Here is a 21,736-nt window from a genome sequence, read left to right as displayed (position 1 = left end):
AGATACATTTTGTAAAGTTGTCATCTCTCTGTAATAGATTAATGGCTGACTGGACCATAGTTGTTCACTTTTGTCTGCCAGAATTAAGTTAATCTGATGTTCATGTTCACCTTTCTCTTAAAATAATTGTACAACTGACTTGTATAGACATTGTTCTTAATATGAACATGGTAGGTAAACATTTTTTTATTTTTCTGATAAAATATAAATGTTGCCCCAGATTCTTTTAACTTCAAGGAAATGAATAACAGCTTGTCAGAGACTTCCTATGGAAGAAAGAATTTTTTAGATACTACCATTAGGTTGGATATGGTAATAGATATATTTCAAAATAGCAAACAGTGGTATATCTTATCCATATCTTTAGGCTGCTGCAGAATTTTAAGGTAATAGACAAAGCTGTGATATTTTATGCAAAGACTGGCTCTAGATATTTGAGGAGCACAATACAGAGATTTTAAAAAGTGATTTTGTAAAATCTACACTATGGTCTCTGTTTCTCCAAAGTAAGTGTTTGTGATTTGTTCCTCATACTGCAGTGAGTAAAAAAGAAAAAAGAAAAAAAGAAAACAACATAAATATTAAAGTACGTTTCAATGTTGGGTGAATTTTGTTTTTAGATGCCAATAAAACTTATTTGTTTGATAACAGTGTTCTAGGAATTGTATTTTTTTAACCTACAGATTCTTAAAACCATGGATCATTAGCAGCATGTGCTTAGTTGTTGCAGAATTTTTCTATTAACTCGTAATAACAACAAAGAACCATGTGGTTGAAAAAAGCGTGTACTTTGATATAAAAATCATGCAGTCTCATTAGTATGTGTGTAATATCTGTGTATATTTATTGCATAAGTCATACGTAGAGTTTTCTTTCTCTGTACGTCTATTTTCATGCACATACAGAGAAAAATAGGAAGTTGGTAGTTTAGATAATAAAATATTCTTTAAAACTGGATAGAAAATAAGAGCAATTTGGCTAATTGACATTGCTCATAGTTACAGCTCTTAGCCTTTATGATGGTAAAATAAGAAATACTGTAAAGAAATACATTGGCAGTTTGGCCGTTCTCTTTTAATACAGTTAAGCATGAAGCCAGATTTAGCATCAAGCTGAATTCCACGTAAATGCTTGCATTGCTTTGTTTCACACTATTTGCTATTCTGCATAGATAGTGCTTATACTGAAGTACTTACTGGTCACTTGCCTGAAGTGAATTTCTCAGTTGCACAAAATGTAGAGTAGTGTTGGTGGATTTTAAAACATTAACTTGTATACCAGAAACAATGTGTCCGTCATGTGTTTTGTAGGCTCTGCATAATGCTGTTCAGATTAGCCTCCAAGGTAAACGGAGTAGCAGAAAAGTTGGGGATAAGTTTCCTGTTTTATTTATTATTATTACGTTTTTGCTTTTGCTTTTCATTTATTTGCTGTTTGTTTCTCCTTTGGGTTTTACATATATACACATATATATAAAACCATTGGTGTTTTTCCGTTTCTAATGATGGCTTTCATTTGGTCCCATGAACAGTTGCTTTGTCTCCTATTCCAGTAATTCCTCATTGGTTCTATTTACCTAAAATTCTTAAGTTACATTTGTCAAGCCCCCCCACCCCACCCCACACCAGAAGAAATGATGGAGTACGCCAGCCATTGAACGTTGGGTGGTTTTTGCTTCCCTCTGATGATCTATAGATCTTTAAGGATTCTCGCCAAAAATAAAGTCTTTTCTTCTTGTAGGTTCTGAAATAGAAATAGTACGTTACTTATTTTGTTTTTTTGGAAAAGTGGATGAGAGGGGGAGTTTGGTGTTTATTTCTAGGGTAATTGAATTCAGTCCAATAATTTCGAGTTGGTTTCAGATCATTTCCTTGGGGTAATGGGAAAAACTGTGACATTGGTACAAAGTTTTAATATTCTGGAAAGATTTAGCCTTGTCCTTAAGGAAATTACATTAACTGAGATTTCTCTCAAACTACTTTAGTTACATTTATCATTATCAAAATTAAGTGACATTCACTTGGATTAAGTAGCAATAAAAAAGAAAGTGAGACTTTTCAGTGACTTTTGATCCCAAGTTTTTTTAATCACCCTTGGACCTTCAGGTGCAAACTTGAAAATAAAATGTGTACAAGTATTGCACTTGTTTGATGATTCTGATGGTAGAAGTTACCTAATCAGTTGTCAGTACTGTCTCCTAGAAACCCATCTTGGAAATGTGTGACATGCTTAATTAAAACAGCTAAAAAATAATTATGTGTAGTTAGGCTCACTTTATCCTTGTATTGTGTAATGTTTGAGTGAAAGGATGTTATTCATCCTCATACTGAATTTCCAAAATTGATATTTATGTTCACTATTTTTTTTTAAACGGTGGAGAGAAAAGTTAATTGTCTTACTTTGCTAAGTTTGACATAAGACCTATCACATTTTTGACGCTTTTGATCACAGTACTGCTGTCGCTAGAATGCTAGCAGTTAGAAATATGAAAGGAGTACCTAAATACTTTAATAAAACAGTTGAAGTGCTGCAGGCAGTAATTACATTAGACAGGAGGTCACATAGTGTTTTGATTTGTGATATTTTAGAGAGAGAGAATGATAGGACTTAGTGTGGTATTAGTAGATTGCAGCGTTAATAGACATTAATTTCTAAATTTTTTTTGTGTTTAAACATTTCATTAAACATTGGCTTCTGTTCTTAGCATGAATGCATATACTGTACTTTGATCATTTTATATTGTAGATGGAAACTTATTTTAAAGCAAGGTAGTCTTTATCTACAGCATATCATAGGTGGAATGTTCCTTTATTTTAATTTTATTTCAATGTGTAGGCTGTGCAGAATACTTAGAAAGCATTGGAAGATGGAATAGTATAAAATTATTTGTTTAAAACTCTGGAAATGACTTCATATAATATTTAATTAATACAATTTGTTTATTATTTAAACGATTACATTCTTACCAGAGCAGTTGCTTTTGTTCTGGTAATTTAGTTGCTTCACCAAATTTATTGGCCATTCTTCACAAATTTGGGGTTGTTTTGGGAATGGGACAGTTCGTTACATTTAAAAAGAAAGTTACCTCTTTTAATTTGAAAAAGTATTTTTTTATAAACACTAGTTCATCAGATCTAAGGTATCATTGATTGTAAGAAGCACCGTTCAGAAATTTTTAAATGCTTCCAATATGACATGCCAGCGATTTATAAGACACATTTGTAATTCAGAAATGTCAAAATGTAAAATGTGTCTTAGGATCAAAGAAATATGGTATTTCTTTGGTGTATATATATATATATATATATATATATATATATATATATATATACACACTCCATATATATATATTCCCTTAGTAAGTGATTTAGAAAAATTCTGATTTTTTTTTGTCATTGTATATATTTTAGATGGGCACAACATTTAATGAAAAAAATTTAACATTTGATTAAAAATAATTTTGTTGTACCTTATGTGCCTTCATCATTATTATTGGGTGCTATATTAATAAGATGTTTTAAGGGCTTTTAACTCTTTCAAAGAAAAAAAGCATTAACATTTTACTCTTTAAATATTTTACATAAGAAGAGGAGAGCAAGTGTATATTCATTTTTAAGATAGGCAAAATAAAATTATGTAAGAAATCATAAATATTAGTGTGGCAGAGAATTATAAATGTTTGCTTAATTGATGATGCTGTGATTTTATAGGAACCATCTTTTAAACTAACTTAAGTTGTAGGCTTTAAAAATTTTATTTTCTACTTCTGAAAAAAAAAGTCAGGTTGCTACACTTTTTAATGGGAGATTAAAAACAAGATACCTTGATCCAGCAAAACTTTCTAGAACTAGAATTTAAAATTAATGGCAGAAATTGTTTTCTTTGGGGGCATACTTTAAATGAGGGCATGTGTATTGAAAGCTATATGAAATACACTTTCTCTGTGGTTCTCAGCCAGGAAATGTGTGACAGAAGAATCACCTGTGGAGCTTTTTGAAAATATGGGGTGGGGATGGTCACCACAGACTTACTAATACAGAATCTCCTGGGGAGGTATTCATGTTCATACACCAACACACACACACACACCTTCCACATATCACCACTTTAGATATGTTAAAATATGCAAATATTTAATGTACCATACACTTGAGATTTTTTTACGTTTTTTTTTAAAATAGTGATACAAAATTATTTTTAGTGTTTCAATAAAGTATACAGTTAATTGTGGTAATTGGTATTGGAGGGTGAATAAAAAGTAGAGAAGTCCATCACGGATGTTTTAAATTCAAGTGTTAATCTAAAAATGAATTATTATAGCAAGAAAGGGATGGAAGGATGACGCATATGAGATGGTTTTGTTGGAAGTATTTTTGACCCAGGTGAAACTTTGTTATTGGATACCTCAAAGAAAAATTTACTAGATGTATCATGTAATTAAATGCTTTGATTATAAAAAGGGTCCCTTTGGGACCAAAACTGCAAGCATTAAGCTTATCAGGGATTAGGAGTAATGTTACTAGTAGGACTACTTAGATGTGGGTTGCACATCAAAGACTAATGCAAGTCAGTGGTTTATTTTGGCATGAGCTTTGCTCAGACATTTTTCTTCCCCTCTACTTAGATCTTTTTTTTTCCCCCCCAGGGGGCTGTTCACCTCATATGTACTTAGAATTACTCTGCCTTGTTCTAGTCAAGATATAGAACAAATATTCTAAGTAATCTGTAAAATATGTGTAGTATATCAAGGGGTAGAATGGTGCTAATGGGCTAACTTTATATTGTATGAGCAATGTGAGGTGCTTTGGATAGTAGGCTGACCTGCAGTGAAGGAAGCTGAGGGCATGCTTATGCAGAGCCCAGTAGGTGGTAGAGAGTGCGCCTGGAACTTGTAACCTTGAGCCCTGAGTTTAGTGAGAATTAAATGAGTTAGTTTAATGAGCGTATTAAGCTCGCACAGCAGCTTCAGAATGTAGCACTTGGTTGACCTGTGTTGTTTGTCCTCCCACCTCCCACCACTATCACTCAGCCTGTGGGTGGCTGTCACTGTTTTATCTTATTTTTCTGCCTTTCTCAGAATTCTCATCACAGCACCTCCCAGCCTCCTTTTTGACCTATCATTCCAGGAAGAGGCTATCAGTTGGATTTGTCTGGTGAAAGCAATTTGCTACTCCTTTGCGTAGTGATTTCTGAGGTCGTTTCCAGCATTTAAGTACCTTGAGTCAATGAAATAAGTTTTTTCTCTTCTGTAAAAGACCAGCTGAGGAAGCAGGAGGAACAGAGGGAAAGGCTAACAATATTGGAACACTTTTTAAGAGAGCATAGGTTTTATTGCCTTTGGGTTTTCAAAACTAACATTTCTAAATATATGTCTTCAGACTGCACCTTGAAGCATCATTTCTTAAAAGCTGGCCTGAAGGGCTGCTTTTTTTTTTTTTAATTGATGATAATATTAGCTAATATTTAATAGGCATATACTGTGTGATAAGAACTGGGATGATTTTATTACCTGCGTAATATAATTCTCATTGACAGTCCTGTGAGGTAGTTGTTGCTTTAATATCTCTTACTAAGAGAAACCTGAGTCACGGATTTAATATCCTAAGATCTCACCACTTGTAAATATTTGAGCAAAGATTGAAACCCAGGCCTGTCAGATTAAAAAATTAACATGTACCACTTAATAAAGTGCCAGGCACATGTGGCAGAGGTTCACCAACTATTAGTTCCTCTTCTCTTTAGAAAAGGCAAATAAATTTGTGCGGAAAAACGTAACATGCATACCAGACTTATCCTTATAGGGTAAGCGTGCAGTGCAACACTGAACTTATGTTTTCACTGGTACAGGTGTACTTGGGGCTGTCTTCTTTTCCAGTGTCTGAACATTCACTTCAGCTTCATTTTCTTAGATCCTACTTTCAGGATGTTTTTTTTCTTAAAGTGATACCATAGCATAATATTGTGAACTTTCTAAATAACTTGCTACTTTGGAGGCAGGTTTGTGTTGCATTGATATTAAATAAGATTTCTTTTTGAAAACACCTTTTCCCACGAATTAAATAAAATTTCAAAACTTTTTTATTCTTTAAAATGTTTTAATACTTGTAAAGCAGAGCCAGTGGTAGCTTCCACATTTATACTTTCGTGGCTTTGGCAGCTCCTTTCTAAAATGTGGCGGTTATACACTGTATATTTAGCCATAATTTAGTACTCAGTTTTCTTGTGTATAAAACTCATATATTAGGAATATTCCGTGGCTTGAAATAAATGAAATATGTAAAGTTATCTTTACACATAGTAAGCATTCAATGTTAGTTGTTATTCACCACCTGAATTCAAGCAGTCTGGAGGTTAGCTGTTGTCTTTGGTAGTAGTGAATAATTTACAGTTATTTTACTTTATTAGAATATATAACCTGATTCTAGGCTTTCTTCAAGTCACTAAACTTAGGTTCATATGAGGTTTAATCCACAGCATGTCATGGTGCTGGCCTTTGATCACCTTTTCCAAAGTCTTTGGACAGATGATTCTAAACATTGTGGCCATATTACTGCCTAATCCACACATCAGGGGAACATGCTTATCGTATTTGTGAGTTATACTTCTATTTCTACTAATCTTGCCAAAGTTAATTATTATTTGCTTATGTTATTATTACATGAAATAAAAAGTTCTTGCATTTGAACAGTCGCTTTTTAATGACATGAGTCTTGTGTTTATTACTGAACTTGGGTCAGTTTACACATTAGTAAGAATATTAGTAAAATCAGAAGACTTGTATTAAATAAATAACCTTTGAAAGTATAAAAGATAACTTGTTTAAGAATTGACCTTCTCTGGTTATTGAAACTACGTTGAGCCTTTTTACATAGGGTAGCATTTACCTTCTTAGAAGGTTCTGAAAAACAGCACACCACATAGCACTGTGGTCATACCCAGGGTAAAGATTTAGAGATTTCTAAGTAGTAACGCTATCAGGGCTTCATTTAGGACAGTGTTTTTTATAAAATTTATTTAATAATATTTGAATTAGTCCTCTTTTTATCATATTACTTTCTGAATTGTTAGCCAAATAGTGTCTGACCATATGTTAAAATACATTCTCATTACAGGGAGAGGGGTTTGAGAGTGGACAGAGAAAATTTTTAACCTCTGTGTCATTGACATTCTATATAATTTATCTTCAGAAATACACTGTTTGGTAGGATTCATTTTCCCTTCTTTACAAATAAGCAAACTCAAATCCATGGTCACACAGCCTTTGATTTGCATAGGTCTTTGAACCCTGGGTTTGCTGACTTAAAAGCTATGCCTTAGTTTAAAAAAATGCTCTTTTGGACAGGTAGATTCTAATTATAATATATGGTCTGTATAATTAATTTCATAGAGCTGCTGTAACAACATACCAAAAAGTGAGTGGCTTAGAACAACAGAAACTTAATTTCTCATAGTTCTAGAGGCTAGAAGTCTGAAATCAAGGTGTTGGCAGGGCCATTCTCTCTCTGAAGGCTCTAGAGGAGAATCCTTCCTTGCCTCTTCCCAACTTCTGGAAGTTCTCAGCAATCCTTGTTCTTGGCTTGTAGATATGTCACTTCAGTCTCTGCCTGTGTCATCACATGGCTGTTTTCCATCATGTGTCTTCACATCATCTTCCTTCTATGCTTGTCTGTATCTAAATTTTCTTCTTAAAAGCACACCAGTTTTATTGGATTAGGGGCACACCCTACTCCAGCATGACCTCATCTTGACTAATTATATTTATAATGATCCTGTTTCCAAATAAGGTCACATTCTGTGGTACTGGAAGTTGGGACTTAAACATATGTTTTTGGAGGACACATTTCATAACAACCTATGACTGGATTCTGTAACTATTTAAGATCTACGTAAATACACTTGGAACAGTTTAAAACACACATACAGGGGGGAAAGATAGTCACATTTTAGAGTGATGAAACACATCTTTATAGAATTCCATTTGTAAATTACTTCGGGTGTTATAAACAAATTTACAACCTTCATACAAGTATTGCAAATTGTTAAATACGATAGCCACTGCCTAGCTTTTAACATGAATTTGTAATGCCCATACTTTTATGTTTTTTAGTAATAGTTCAACTAACAAATCGGCAAAGAAAATCCAAAAGTATTGGCATTATGTAGCAAAGAATCTATTTACTGAAAATTATTCTTGCACTTAAAAAAATTCATGCTGACTTTTAAAAGTGAAGGTTTTTTGGACTTCATTAAATACAGCTACACTGAAAATATGCAATGTGTCTTTCCATTTCATTTCTATTGTTTCTTTTTTATAGTATACTAGCATTTGTTTTGTCTGCTCATTAAAATTTCCTGTTAAGCAAGTGATATAACTATCATTTTGCTGTTTTAGTGGTTTGTTAGAAATAGGTTTTTCATTTACCAAATTTAACAATTTGTTCACTATTTTTATTTATCTAGTAGCATAACCTTAATATATCTATTTTTTCATACAATTATCCAGCAAAATCTTTGAGTGAAAATTGGCTTTGTAGCTGACTGAATCCAAGTTGTATAAAAATATAGGTCTTTACTAAATAGGTGTTTTAACAAGGTCCCCTATAACTTTTGTAGAAATTTGAATGGAGAATTCTCCTGATTTTCATTTGAAGAGCACCAAAGCACTTAGAACACTGCCTGACATGTAGTATACCTGGGTGTTCACTATTGTTATAATTGTCCAAAGTGGCTAATAGAGACTTTGGGGGCATGCAAATCACTGTTGTATATTAATTGTAAATAATTAAGGGATAATTTATGCAGATTTGAGTATTAACAACCTCACATCAGGGAGTAGGGAGAGGGGATGGGATGGAGTTATATGTTCTTGGAACTTTAAAGCTCTGAAGTGTTTTTTTCTACCTCTACAGCTTACTTCGTTATTCGAGCTGTATTTGTGTTTCTGGTCCTCAGTACCAGTCTTTAAACGGGAGTTTGATTTGTTAGGCTAGTGGCAAGCCTGCTGGCGTACCTGGCTTGCTGGTAATAAAGAGATGGCTGTGATCTAATTTCAGGAAGAACAATTAGACGGCTTCCTTCCTTTTGTTAATTGTCCAAATATGTCCAGATAGTAACAATTTAATGGTGAAAACACAGTATTCCTCATTTTCTTATTCAGCAAAGTAGGAACTCAAGTTTTAAGAGTAGAGATTTTTCCATGGGACTTGAAAAAGGATGATTCGATTAAAATGAAAAAAAAAGATTTATACTTTTCTCATAAGTACACTCATACTAAAAAGAAAGTTGTTGGGACTTCCCTGGCGGTCCAGTAGTTAGGACTCCACGCTTTCACTGTTGAAGGTGAGGGCTCGATCCCTGGTCGGGGAGCTAGGATCCCACAAGCTGCGCCATGCAGCCATGTGGGGGAGAAAAGAAAAGTTGTTAATCACTGAAATAAACAAATTACTTTTTAAAAATTGTGTCCGACTCAATCCATTGTATGGGAAAAATTGTCTTACTCAAATCATTTAGAAAAATGCTTTAAAAAATTTTTATTAGACCTCCCTATATGACACTGAGAATTTGAAAAGCATATTTAGAGTTATTTTATCCCAAATTAAGTCTGTCAAATAAAATTTGAGGTCTCAAAAGACATTATCTACTTGGGAGAGAGAAGTGAAGTTACTGTCCATTCTGGACTATCTAGTCATTCATAGCAACCAGTTTAGGAAGACACAGTAGGGATCTTGGTTCCATTGGAAACCATGAAATGCCACAATAACTGTAGTCACCTGTGCTTCCAAATGTAAAGCAGTAATTTAATTTCTCATCAGAGCTTTAAAAAAAATAATAGCTAGACTCTTCAGGGGATAATGTAAAATTTAATTGTTACCTTGATGTAGAGAGCTAAGTTTGGGATTTGGCAGTCCCTTCAACTGTGTTACAGCTGTACTTTTTCTTTGCCACATGCTGTAGATGGAGTACTTTAAATAGGGAGGTGTAAGTACAAACTGTACCTGTCTCCAGATCCACAGTTCAAAGCCTTTGTTTTAATTTGAGCTCTGTGTTGAAAGTTTTCTTCCTAACATGACTTCTGTACTCTGAGCAGATAAACTCAGTAGTGTACATTTTAATTAATGGCAGACAAAGAGTGACTTCTTAAATTAGTATCCATTTTCAAAGGGCCAAAAAAGGATTTCCCTTACACCAGCAGCATTTTCATTTAACTGTTAGTAAAAGTAGGGAATGTGGGAATGTTTATGGATGAAGGAAAAATTCGAATGGAGGATTCACCTGAGAAACTATGAGAATAAAGGCACTGACTAGCCTTTGGATCTTATGAGCCTCCAGCTATGTGATTATTCTAACTATCCAAGGGTTGTAGATGAGGGTATGGCCTTGATTCTTTTCTAAAGCACTAAACATCAGATGGAAATGATTTTCAGAGCACATAGGAATAGTATAACCAGGTCTTGAAATCAGGATGACCTCTAAGTCCAGAGAGTTGAGTAAGGCTGACATTTTGTGATTTGTCATTGAGTCCTTTCAAGGTGTGATTTTCTCAGTTTCTCCAGAGGAATACTTTGCTACTTTTTCCCTTTGTTCTTAGCAGTTTAGACAGCTCTCTGTCCATTGTCGTTAACTCCAGTGGTTGATGGTCTGGTGGAAAAAGAAAGTCGCTCTTGACTACTTAATGCCATTTGTTGTGTTTTGTTGTCAGATATCTACTTTGGCATCTTAAAGCATCTCTTCTGCCTGGAAGTGGTTGAGCCAGGTTGATTTTTAATGGTATATATTTTTTCTGTTAGTGAGTAGTCTTTGCTTTTGTTTCTTGACTTTACATTTTTAATTTAACATTTCAAAACGGTTTCTGATAATCTAATACAATTTATAATACAATTTATACACATACATGTATATATGTACATGCATATGTGTATATATCACCTTCTCAACCTTTAGCAAGCTTTGTAGATTCTCTTTTGATCTTTTTATGATTGTACTTGAATATTCTCTCAGGAATCAGACAACTTAAAATCAATATCTTTCTCTGCTTTGAGTCTCACACATGCTTAGCAAACTTGTAGTTCCTAGGAATTAGATCTTTAAAGGCTGATATAGTCTCATCAGGGCCAACTCAGTCTTTATTAGAAAAATGACTCGTTTAAATGCCCCAACAACTGGAAATTAATTTGTACTCGGTACTAAATGTATTCTCAGAGAATGAGAGCGAGCAAGAGAGCTGCCTTTAATTTTTAAAGCAGTAATATTTCTGATAGCTGGCTAACAAAAAAAGTAGCTTTAAATGATTTTTGAGTTATGAGTCATCTTCTGATTTATTGTAGCCTAATAGTACTCTCTAAAATTACTGTCCAGTGCTCCCAATAGCATCAGTCGTATGGTTCACTTGGTGGATTTTCTTCAGCTTCTTTCTTTGCACCAGCTGGTTTCAAAGACACCAAAAGTTAATTGAGACTGAATAAGAAAGACTTCAGAGAGAAGACAGAGATGTGAGATGAGTGAGAGGGATACAGCAGCGGGCAGGCATGTGCCCCTTTTTGGCCTTTTGACTTGTTTCATATTCAGTATTCTACCAAAAAGAAAACTTTCTTCTTTTACTTTTTCGTAAATTTTTTGAAGGCTGTTTTATGGGCGTCCTCTTGGATGTTCTAATTTATGAACCACCATTCTAAACTCCTTTTTATCAAACTGATTAATTCAAAGTGAAGTACAGGGCTTCCCTGGTGGCGCAGTGGTTGAGAGTCCGCCTGCCGATGCAGGAGACATGGGTTCGTGCCCCGGTCCGGGCGGATCCCACATGCCGCGGAGCGGCTGGGCCCGTGAGCCATGGCCACTGAGCCTGCGCGTCCGGAGCCTGTGGTCCGCAATGGGAGAGGCCACAACAGTGAGAGGCCTGCGTACCGCAAGAAAAACAAAAACAAAGTGAAGTACATGATTTCATTGAGCCATTCTGCCTAGAATGGATTGATAAAAATAAAAACAGTACGTTTGGCTCATCATGTATTTAGAGTACATATTTGAAACCCAAGCTGTAGACCTCTTGGGATGATGATAAACAAGCAAAAAACCCAGACATTTATATGGTTTTGGAATTTAACCCAGGAAAGAACACTTCATGGGTGGTCCTGCACAGAGAGTCTGATGTACACCCTTGGGCCCTCTTTAGTATTACAACCTATCGTAGTAAATGAGAATTAATAACGTTCTCGATGCCTTTGCGCCAACATGATTGTTCCTACACCCTTCTGCTCTCTAAGCATTTTATGATCTGGAATTTCACTTCTGTTCACAGGAGTGCTGAGGCCCTAGCACTGTTCTTGCTTCTGGCTTTCTGATATTCTTCTGAGCTTATAGCTTTCATCTTTAATTAAAAATCTTTGAAGCCCCAGGAGAGTGACTCACATATTTTAGGGTGCCGTTTCTCCTATAACGTGCACAGTAGAAAGAACCCTGAGTCTGGGGGAAGTTAGCTTTGTGATACCCATCAGTAACGGAATTTGTTGCCTTGTGCCAGCACTCTAATATTTACCTAGAGCAAGGTTCAAAAATATGGAAGGTGTACCAGCATTTTCCTTCTTCCCTCAAAAGATGTATATACTTTACAGGTCCAGCTGTGTCAGGTACCATTAATCTATCCAGGGGCTCTTGCTAAGCCACGAATTTTCCACATTTCTCTAGGTGGCCAGTGCTAGTCACAGTTATTAGCATTAGAACTGAAACCTCTTCATTCTGGCCCTGAAGCATTTTACCATTTAAAATTGTATGCCTTTCTTAAGCAGTTATCCCAGCATCTTCCCAGTTTGCAGTGTATAGTTTTTTAGTTCTTCAGGTGACATTGCATGATGTTACTTCCATTGATTAACACCATTCACAGTTAGTATTGTTTTGTCTGTACCTCACTTGAGATGCAGTCACATCTTGCATAATTTAGTGAATTAAGTGTTCTGTTCCTGAATTCTTTTAAGTATTGTAAAACAAAAATAGTAATATAGTTAAGATTACTTATTGACTCTTAATTTTATAGATGTCACAGTGCCCCAATTGTGTTTTGGCCTTATTTTCAACTCTTTAGGGAAAAGAATCCTTAATGAAGATGTTAAATGGAATAATTACATCCTTTGCCATTTGTTTCAGGTTTACTTTAACCTTGTCAATAAAATTGTTATAAGTAATTATTAGAAACATGCTAAGGCATGACCTTTGAACCCAGTTAATTTTTGTTTCTGATATTAAAACCTTTTTTTTAAATATTAAGGGGACAGTTTTTTTTTAATTACATTGGAGGAGGAAAATTGAAAAGAACTCAGAAAAAGAGAATAAAATTAGGACTAGCATACTTGCATTATTTCCCACAGAAAATAAAGCCAGTGAGAGGCCAACACAGATCGTTTAAGAAAAGGACGAGCATTGCTCAGCACCTAAATAGACCCAGATTTCTTTTTGAAATGAGAAAGTTAACCTTTATGTCAAGGTTTCATGTTTATGTAATCCAAATATGTTAGAATAAAATATTTTAAGATTATGAGTCATCATGGAAATCAGTGCTTATGGCCTTTTTGGCTTTTTAGTATTGAGCACCCTCAGAGATTGGATCCAATTTATATTAAGAAAAATAAGTCTCAGAAGTTTGTCCACTTTGGAACTTGACTGAACTCAGTACTTTGTTGATTGAAGTGTCTAGTGAAATTTTATTTGCTTAATGTTGGTTTTGAAGGAACTTGATTTTAGTAGTAACTTGCAACAGTAAATAGACAACAAGAGTTTTTTTTTTTAATCAGTAGCTTAAAATGTGGGCCAGGTATTGAAATCCTTAAATTTTTTTAAGCATAATTGAATTATTTATATCTAGGTTGTTCTTTAACTACACTTAACATTCCCTTTCTCAATTCTTATACCTTTTTTTTTTCTTTCTTTCTTATACCTTTTAACATGTTTCCAAATCATGTGCACTTTTCATTTCCTTTGGGAGGAATAAAGACATAACCTAACAGCTTTAGAAATAACCCTGATTGCTGTACGAATATGTTTGCCTTCAGTAAATTCTTTCTCACTTGGTAAGAGAGAAAAATGGCCTACGCACCATTTGGTAGTCAGTTTTGGGTGAAGTGCATGGGCTTTTCCTGATGATATAATGCCCGTTATCAGAGCTCATCTTATAGAGGCCTCAAGTGTGCAGATCATGTTGCAAATTAGAAATGCAGTTGAAAGATGATGTTCACATTGGTCTTTAGAATATGGAATTTCAGCTTAATTTTTTGTCCTTTGATCAGTACATGTAGCAGATCAGAAAACGAACCCAACTTGAATTTTCTTTCTTTGAAAGAGAAGTGGTAACATATCCAAAGTGCTTATCATTCAGTATTGAGACCAACTTCAGATGGTTGTGGAGCCCAGAGGAGTTCTGTTTAGGCAGTGAGACTAATAACCATAGTGAGATTATAACCACCACCGTGGCTTCTCTCTAGCTGAAAAAAGTCATACTTCTGAACATATGCTTATGCTGAGGTTTATTTTAGCAGATGAGAATCTTTGCCTATTATATCTGGAATTATTGTTTGAGCATATTTTAATGTGCTAGATATTTGTGTTGAGCTGAACTCTCTTGAGGGAGATTTGCGGTTCTCTTAGCTGCGCATGGAAGTGCTACAATAAGTTTATGGATCCAGGAAAAGGAAAAGAGAAAAATTTCTGGGACAAAGTTCCATATCTTTTAAATACATATTTTGGGGAGATTTTTAAGTGAGATAAATTTCTTTGCAGATTACTTTCCTTGGAAATGATGTTGACAAACACTGGAGGTATTATCATACATCTGGCCTGTTTTCACTTGTGTAAGGGCAACTGCCTAATGTGTACTGTGAAAAGTATACTTTCAACATTTTCAGAAAATTAGGTTGTTAAAACATAAACCAGATTTTCAAGTCATAAAGACTGTTTTTAGAAGATAAGTTTAAGTGAGGTAGCTAGTTACAACATCTTCTGACCAGTCACTTTGTAAGTATGCAGTAATTAAGATTTGGGGACCTAGATATAAATATTAAAATTTTCTCTACACTGAGCACAAATATTAATGTGGAGTATACCCAGCATATGGGAGTTAACATGACAGTTTTTCAAAGGTGATGCATCATTTAAAATATTAGATTGTTTTACTTTTGTGTCTTAAAAATCAAAGTATTGGTTGTAATGGATAGGAGTGCGAAAATAAAACAGAAGACTTCCTAATGAAGACTTTACAAAATTTTGATAAGATTGTATATTCTGAAAAAAAGATCAATTCACTTTTTACCCCTAAATCTCTATTCTGGTAAACAAGAAGATGGTTCTTCTAAGAGTCAAAACACTTTTCAGAATGATTCACTTCCTTAAATTTTTAAGACTATTTTGAGAAAAATCTTTCAGTGCATTATTCAAGCTCATGTCCTTTTGTGTACTGTTTTCTGGAGAGCCCATAAAGCGAATGTACTTGCTTTTTAGGCCTAGGAGAATAGAAAATATTTCTGATACCCAGGTGATTTTGTTTCCCTGCTTATGTGCCTCTCCCATTCCCCACAAAATCATTGCAAATTTTTTCTCACCCACAGCAATACATACTTTTCCCCCACTTTGAGCAAAGGACCCTCCTCCTTTCTCAGGGTACAACTGGTAGATGGGAACCACTTTGTTTCAGTCTCCCTCTAAGCTTTATCAAAATGATCTAGTCCGTGCCTCTAGGCCAGTAGTTCTGAATCAGGAAGGTTTTGCTCCCTCCTTCCCCCAGGGGACATTTGGCGAAGTCTGGAGACATTTTTGGTTGTCACAGCAGGGCTGCAGTTGGTATTACTACTGGTATTCAGTGAGTATGAGGGGCACGGGTGCTGCTGAAAGTCCCACAGTGCATAGGGCAGCACCCCGACCCCTCTGGCGACAAAGAATTCTCCCTCCAAATTCAGAAGTGCTGGGACTAGAAACCTTACTCTCTAGTCTTAGGAAGAAGTGTCACTCCTTAGGTCCAAAGCGAATTTCTTGGTATTCTCTTCATCCTGTTTTACTTAGGACACCACTTCGTCAAGTATCATCTCTTTCCTGTGTTTTTAAACTTTCTCTCTTCATTGACCCCAAGTTTTCCTGTTTAATGTGCTCAGGTGTCTCACATTTATTAAAAAAATGAAAACTTGCCCTTGACTTTTTGTCCTTTTCCAGGTACTGGTCTCTTTATTTGCTTTAGAGCAAGATCTTTGGAAAGAGTTTTCATTTGTCTCAATTTCTTCTTCCTTTTATTCTCAGAGCACTGTCGTCTGCTTTTGACCTCACCAGTCCACTAAAGTTGCTTTTCCTAAAGTCACCAGTGGCATGTTGGACTCCATGATCTAATAACTCTGTTTACCTTTCCCCAGTTACCTATCTGTTCTCTACCACAAACACCATGTGTCCGGCGTTTTGATGTAATCTGCAGTTCCTCCAGTGCTTTACTGCCTGTCTTGCTGTTTCTTCTGCCTGAGATGGGATCCTCCTCTGCTTCACTCTGTGGACTCCTTTATCTCCAGGACTCAGTGCGAGAGCCACACCTTCAGCCTTTTCTGCTCCCCCTAGGAAAGTGGCCATTCTCTTCCTTGAGGGCTGAGATCAGACCTTATTTAGGCTCCTAGGGAAATGCCTGCCTCATAATATACCTTCAGTAAAAACTTGTGGAAAGAATAAGTGAACATTAAAAAGAAATTAGAAGAGTCAAAAACAAGTCACAGGTTTGGAGAAATTAGTTCTTAGCTACACAAAGCCTTAGACCAGCAATTTCAGCATCACACCTGGCAGCTTGATAGAAACTCAGAATCCTAGGCTCCATCCCAGACCTGCTGAGTCAGTATCTGCATTTTAAAAAGATCCTCGGGTGATTTGTAGGAATGATAAAACTTGAGAAATAGGATTCTACTTCATTTGTTCCCCAACAAATGTGGGTTTTCATATGTTCAAATGGAATATATATGTATATGTTTATACACACATATATCCACACACACATATATACACACACATATATACACACATATATATACGCACACATACACATATATACACACACATACACGTATATATATACACACATATATATACACACACATATATATACACACACACATATACACACACACACATTTTTGATGTTTTTAAGGACTAGGATAGCTACTTTTATAAATAGGCTTAATGGTAAGAAAAAAAAGTAAAATGGAAATTTAAGGCAAGGGTGAATTTGATGATGTGTTACATATTCTTTAAAATTATATTTCTCATAAGACAACAGCAGAGGCCCTGTGTGATACTCGTTTCTGAAAAGAAAGAGATCATTTTTTAACTAGAAGGGCTTGGTGTATTTAAGAGTTTTATTTGATGCCATCTCTGATAATGTTTCTAAATAAGAGCCTTGAGTACATTTCTCATTGAACTATTCCTGTTTTGTCTATAAGTTGAATTTCATTAATTCTTGGGATGGGGGTGGGGCTATGGATTTGGATCGAGGGCAGGAATTCCTAGATTTCTTTTGGCTGTTTCTGATTGGGGAGGGGGAGGTCCCAAAGGTTATCTTGGCCTCACTTTACCCCGTAGATACTAGCAGTGTGCCCATAAAGAGTGAATATAATTTAATAAAGTATGAAAGGCTAAAAACAAGTCATTGGTAAATGAGATGAAAAGATTGGGAACTCTCAAGGCTTTATTATTTAAAGTTACTTTAAGCAGTATGACTCAGCTCTGCTTTAAGATGAACATGTAAGGGTGAATGGTATTATATGACACAACTTTTGTGTAAGGTAGGATTTCAGTTGTAGTACTAAAATTTTTATAACATAATTTCCAGAAGCATGGGAAATCTGATTTTTTGATTGAGTCTGAAAAAACAAGACAGCTCAAAGTTACATGTTTTGATCAGACATTTAAACTTCCAAGTTCCTTGCCAGATTCTTTGAAACTATTTACAAACCTTTATTTTTAATGCTAAGATTTAAATTTGATTCTAAAACTCAAATAAAAATGCTTGAGGTGTAAGAGTTGGAAAAAGCATGTTACCACATGGGTTTATCATTGGAATAGAGAAATTCATAGTAAATTCAGCAAATACTTATTGAAGAGTATATATATTTCAAGTGCTTTGATACATAAAAGCTGGTGGTAGCAGGTGGCTGAGAATGATGGTAAGGAGTTGACAGAACACAGTCCCTGCCTTCAAGGAGTTTACCTTTTAAGTGGGAAACAGCCGGTAAACTACATTTCAGTATGATGTGTGAATTGCAGTAACAGAAGTATATACAGGATGCAGCTGAATCATAGAGGAAGGGCACTTGTTGCTAGATTTCAGTTAGAAGATGCATTTTTATTTCAGCAACTTAACTCCCTAAGTCCCAGTATCCTTATCCATAAAATGAAGAAAATAAATCTATCTATCTGGAAGACTTGCTTTGAGGATTAAGTGAACATACATGTATGGTGCTCAGTACAATATCTAAAATGGACTGATTGCTTAATAAATGTTAGCTATTATGACGAAGTGGCAGTTCCTGTGTAACCATAGAGAATCTTTCCTTCTGGCTTTGTGGGTCCTGCTTCCCTCCTTCTTCCTTTCTTTTTATATTCAGAGCCCTCGTGCATGGATTTGAAGGAGGCTCTCTAAAATCTTGGAAGTCAAATTTAGATTTCTTTGGAAGTTTATTTTCCCTCATTGTCATTCTCCTCCTTCAGTATGAATAACCCCCGTCTCTCTCACTTTTTAAAGTTTCCAGAACATGAGTGGTGTGGCTCTTGTACGGCATGTTGCCTCTCATTCAACATCTGCACTGTTCAGTAAGGAACTGCTTAGTCACATGTGGCTATTTAAATTGTTAAAAATTCAAAAGTCTGTTCGTCAGTCACACCACCCACACTTAAAAATGCTCAGTAGCCACGTGTGCTTGTGGCTCCCCAGTTGGACAGTGCAGATGCAGAACACTTCCTAAAAGCTCTGTTTTGTAGCGCTATTCTAGAATAGCGATTGCTGGTCTTATAGGACCCAGAAAGTGGGCTGTTTACATGAGCAATTTTATGATTCAAAATCCTTTCTCCACCACTATGTTAAAGCAAAAAAACCTATCACCTTTGGTTATTGGTTATTTGATTAGATTAAATATATTCAACACTGCTTTAATCCCTTTCTTCAATCTTTTATAACTTGTATTTGCCATTTGTTTTTTCTGAGCAACTCAGCATGTATCTTCCATATACAGACAGTGTTCATTTAGGGTTTTCATACTGCAACTGCCATTTACATCTACATTATTACTGTGGCAGACATACCAGCAAATATGCTGACAGATAATTTTGAATAAATCAAAAAAACAAAAAAGGCTAAAAAGTTTCTCTACTGACTGCTCCTGACAAATTTACAGTGAGTGGAAGTGTTCAGTTGTACAAACATTCCATACTGGTTTGCCAAGAACCCACCTATAATTCATCCCATAAAAGTCAACATGTGTGCCTATCAGGATTTTTCCAGAGTGACCTTTTTAAAAAAAATTCTATAGTCCCCAAAACTGATGTTCCTTATTTTCTGACTTGTTGCAATAAAAACAGATTGGATTAACAGATATGTAAGTAAATGCTGAGTTTATTTTTATAATATGAAATATTAATATTGTTGCCCTGTTCCTTTTACTGTATACTTTATTACATGAAGCAGTATTCTCTACAATATAGAAAGATGTCTGTTATAGTAAGTGTAATTGTAGGAATTATTTTGAAAGAGTATGAATCAGATAAAGAGTTGAAGAGAAAGTAACTAAACCCTTAATGTTTTTGAGAACAGCTTGAATTTAGAGTTTGAAAGCATCACAGAGATCATTGTATTAAACAGACAATTTAGAGAGATTATGACTTTTACTCATGGTAACCGACGTAGGTGGCAGTTTTTAAAAAAATATGTGCGGTTGACCCTTGAACAACAGGGGGGTTCCATAGAGTCAAAAATTTGCGTGTAACTTATAGTCGGCCCTCCGTATCCAAAGTCCCACATCCGTGGATTCAGCGAACCTCGGATCACTTAGTACTGTAGTGTCTACTATTGTAAAAAAAATTCGAGTATAAGTAGACCCGTGCAGTGCAAGGGTCAACTCTTGTTTATTCTATATAATAAGTTTGTATGTAATTTATATAGTGTTTATACTTTATACATCTCCGTGGAAGTACAGTGAACTAATTTGAGTTCAGAGAGACTCAAAGAGGGCAAGTTACTTCATCTCTCAATCTTAGGATTTTTATGTAGAGCCAATTATCGTGTCTAGCTCACGTGTTTACTTTGACGTCTTAAAAAGTAATGCATGGTACCAATACAGGCTACAACGCTGTTGAACCTGGAAAATATGCTTAAGTAAAAGAAGCCAGACACAAAAGACCACATATTATGTGATTTATTTATATGAAGTGACCAGAATAGGCAAATCAATGGAAACAAAGTGGATTAAGGGTTGCCAGTGGCTGAGAGGGAAGGGGGAATGGAGGGTGCTAACAGGTACACAGTTTCTTTTTGGGATGATGAAAATGTTCTCAAATTAGATAGCAGTGATGGTTGCACAACTTTGTGAATATGCTTGATTACTGAACTGTACACTTGAAGAGGGTGAATTTTATGGTATGTGAATTATACCTCAGTAAGAAAACAAAAACCTGTGATGCATATAAAGCACTTATTAGCAGGTACCTGAAACATAATAAACTCTCAATAAAGGTTATCTGCTACCGTTATCAGAAACCATTTGTGAACTTGAAGAAAATGCAGGAAATCTATGAAGTATAATATTTAGTATCTTATTTTACTACCTGAAATATAGGTGACTTAACCATTAATAGCATATTTTAATTTTTTTTTTTTTTTTTTTTTTTTTTTTGCGGTACGCGGCCCTCTCACTGTTGTGGCCTCTCCCGTTGCGGAGCACAGGCTCCGGATGCGCAGGCTCAGCGGCCATGGCACGGGCCCAGCCACTCCGCGGCATGTGGGATCTTCCCGGACCGGGGCACGAACCCGTGTCCCCTGCATCGGCAGGCGGACTCTCAACCACTGCACCACCAGAGAAGCCCTATTTTAATTTTTTTGTCAGCAGTAGCAGTACGTATAATGTGCAAAAGGTATTTGGTAACATTAGTTTCCAAATTCAGATGTTAACTATAGCAGTTTTCTTTTGCAGGAAAGAATCCCATGTTTTAGTCAATATTACAGTATCATTTAAACAATTTTCTTAGTATAAAAATAAATACCATTAAAGTGGTAAAATTTTATGTTGTGTATATATTACCCCATTTGAAAGATGATAAATAAATACCAAGTCTAGTGAGAGTTGTTCATCCATAGGTAGTCTCTACTTGCCGTGTTTATAGACCTATTCTTTTTTTTTTTTTGCTGTACGCGGGCCTTTCACTGCTGTGGCCTCTCCCGTTGCGGAGCACAGGCTTTGGACGCGTAGGCTCAGCGGCCGTGGGTCACGGGCCCAGCCGCTCCGCGGCATATGGGATCCTCCCGGACCGGGGCACGAACCCGCGTCCCCTGCATTGGCATGTGGACTCCCAACCACTGCGCCACCAGGGAAGCCCTAGACCTATTCTTTTTTTATTGATTCAGAAAAAGATAATCATAGAGATAGAAATCTTTAATGATGACAGATGATATGTATCCTCAGTTTGGAACTTTTAAAATCAAAATTATTAGCAGCTAACATCTCATGGTCATATATACTAGGTACTG

General features: G+C 35.6%; 1 protein-coding gene across 1 annotated transcript in view; it reads left to right on the top strand.

The window, feature by feature from the left end:
- The window catches only part of LOC132436828 (rho guanine nucleotide exchange factor TIAM2), a 434,430-nt gene that overhangs the window by 77,094 nt on the left and 335,600 nt on the right, over window positions 1-21,736 (top strand). The window lies entirely within an intron of this gene.

This window comes from Delphinus delphis, chromosome 14 (assembly GCF_949987515.2).
Source record: "Delphinus delphis chromosome 14, mDelDel1.2, whole genome shotgun sequence".
Classification (NCBI taxonomy): Eukaryota; Metazoa; Chordata; class Mammalia; order Artiodactyla; family Delphinidae; genus Delphinus; species Delphinus delphis.
This window is presented reverse-complemented; position numbering and strand designations above follow the sequence as displayed.